We start from the raw sequence: 2,933 nt of genomic DNA, 5'->3' as shown, positions 1-2,933 counted from the left end.
GAGTGAGATAAGCCTCGCAATGGGCTAACAATAATGTTGTTCAAATTCATCTTTGGCGAGAACCGAACCTAAGGTCTCTCACTTACAAAGGAAGAAAAATATCACTAAACTCTAGAATTAAGTGGCCAACAAAATTCTATTTTAAACTAATGTAAGTTATAAAATGAGTATCGAACTCTCGTGCATAAAAAAGTACACCGGCATAGTAACACATAATTTAGGAAGTAAAAAAAGATGATGCTAGGCATAGTAACCTATAATTCTTTTCTGGCGTTCAACTGATTAATCAGCATGGGAAGTTGAAGCATCTCTCATTGGTTAGGAGCCAGGAGCATGTCATTACCCATTTTAGAAGAGTAAATGATCCTGGCTCCTCTTATTGGCTGACAAGTGCAAAAACATGGAAATCATATTTCTAAGTCGCTTCTGTCGTGTTACAGACAGGTTTCAAAACGATCCTGCGTTCTTGCTCCAAGTTATATAAGCTTAGGGTGTCTCATGGGACTCAATTAATCGATTTGGTTTTTCATGACATTTCTGCAACTTCCCTTTCTTTAACACATGTTAGCTTGAGACGGTGCACTCTTTTAACCAGCCATGCAGTGACTAGGTTGGTGTCTAACAAGGATCTGGAAGTTTTGGATTTGAGAGATTGCAGAAACCTCGGGGATGAATCCCTCCGAGCCACAAGCACTCTTCCAAAAGTAAAGACATTGTTGCTAGATTGCTCTGATATTAGTGATGTGGGATTATTGTATTTGAGACCAGTGGTTATAAGTTCACTAATTTCATTGTCTGTTAGAGGATGCAAGAAACTTACGGTTAAATGTATCACTGCTCTATTTGATGGCTCTTCCAAGTTGGAGTTGCAAAAATTAGACTTGTCCAATCTTCCTAATCTCTCCGATAATGCAGTTTTATTACTGGCAAAGAGTAGGATTCCGTACTTGAACTGCGCATGCGGCAATGGCCATTCATAGGTGACACTGCAGTAATGGCATTAGCATCTATGCAAGTTGACGAGGAGAGGTGGCATGGTAACTTCTTAAGGTTGTTGGATTTGTTTAATTGTGGTGGGATTACCCCGCTTTCGTTTCGGTGGTTGAAGAAACCATATTTTCCAAGGCTGAGATGGTTGGGAGTTACGGGTAGTGTAAATAGATATATGGTAGATGCTTTGGCTCCAAGTAGACCGTTCTTGCATGTATCGTGCCATGGTGAGGACCTGGGAGTTGAGCAAGGTGATACTCCCGATGATGTTTACATGCACGACTTTGATGAGATGGACGAGCTTGAACAGTGGCTTGCAGAAGATGACTATCCTGATGAAGGTATGGTGAACGCAGAGGCAGTGGAGGGATCGGACACTTAGTTCCATCATGTTATTGTTTATAACGGTATTTCTGTTGAAACTATAGAATGTATCATGGTTTTTCATGGCGAACGATATTAGTACTCTAAACTCGATTAAGAGGAGTGGTGAGGATTTGAACCTGAAACGCAGTGGGATGAAGAGGAATTCATCGGGACAATACACCATTTCCAAAATGTATCATGGTTTATTGATTAGTGTTTTACTTGGTGTTGTATGATCTACACCAAGGTTTAAACTTTAGAGCTTGTTTGATAATTATTTTTATTTTTGTTTTTACAATTGTGCTTTAGATATGAAGAAAGCATATGAAGGAAATGAGGGATGAAGAAAGGTGGTTTGAGTGAGGGAGAGAAAAATAAAGAAGAATGAACGAAGACAAAATCTTGAAAGTGAAATAACATAAACTATTTGTAGTTATCATTATTTGTACTGATACATTTATTTTATACCTCTCCCACAATCCTTCTTGCACTCTTCTATTTTCTTATTTTTTCCCAGGTGTAGTTTTGTCTCTTTAACACAAAAATTAAAACCAAAAGTAAAAATAAAATAGATATCAAATGACCCGTTAATTTTTGTGGCATATAAAACCAAAAAAGTTGAGTGGCATATAAAACCAAGAAACATGAGTGTAACATGTTCTTCTACTAGTAGTCAAGTAGCTTCTTTAATTTGCAAAAAAAGTGAGTGTAGATTTTGTGTGGGAAAATGTTGTGTAAAAGGTACATTGGACAAGAGTTGTGTAGATATTTCAAACTTTTCGGATCCCTTTTTTTCCCTTCTCGGTAACAAGTCTCACTACCTACAAATTCTTCTAACTGATTGTGTTTTGAGCTACATAAATGCATGGGAATAACACTTGTGAATCTTAGGGTTTTTCTTTGAGATACTTTGATCTTTTCCAGGGTTTTTTTTTTTTTTTTTTCTTTTTATTCCTACCATGAGCTTGTGCTAGTAGAGCCAAACTAGTTGCCACGCAGCTGGTACATTTGAGAGAATGATAGGCTAGAATAAGCAAAAGAATGCGTCCAAGTCTTGAAATCATCTACAATCAAACACAAAGATATGAGAATCTGAGATGGCACTTCAAAGCTATAGGAATACCATTACTGATGAAAAATTCAAACATTTCTACACTAAGGGGCGTAGCACGCTGTGATTCAAAAAATGCCTTTTGCACCGTTTGTTTATTAAATATTATTTCTAAATTTTTAAACACTTAAGAGGTGCATAGTGCCAGTCATAAAAGTCTCTCACATGCGCATAATAATGTGATTCAATTAGTTGTCAAATGCTCATTTTTTAAACAAACGATGTTATCTACCCTAAGGGGACGAAGTGGGCTTAGCCTCACAATGGGCTAGCAATCAGTTGTTTATTAAATATTATTTTTTCTAATCTTAATGTAAATTCAATAAAATATAGATGAAAATTGAAAGATTGCTTTTATTAATACGGATTTAGCTGCTTTGGTTAGTTAAAAGACCGCTTTTATTAAATGTATTTATTATTTATTTCCATCTATATTAATAAATGCATTTAAAACATGTAAATCGCG

The 2,933-nt window shown here is 36.2% G+C and overlaps 1 pseudogene; it reads left to right on the top strand.

The window, feature by feature from the left end:
- Window positions 1-266: 266 nt before the first annotated feature.
- LOC137728261 (F-box/LRR-repeat protein 10-like) lies at window positions 267-1,372 on the top strand (annotated as a pseudogene).
- The last annotated feature ends 1,561 nt before the right edge of the window (window positions 1,373-2,933 follow it).

The sequence above is a fragment of the Pyrus communis genome, chromosome 3 (assembly GCF_963583255.1).
Source record: "Pyrus communis chromosome 3, drPyrComm1.1, whole genome shotgun sequence".
Lineage (NCBI taxonomy): Eukaryota > Viridiplantae > Streptophyta > Magnoliopsida > Rosales > Rosaceae > Pyrus > Pyrus communis.
This window is presented reverse-complemented; position numbering and strand designations above follow the sequence as displayed.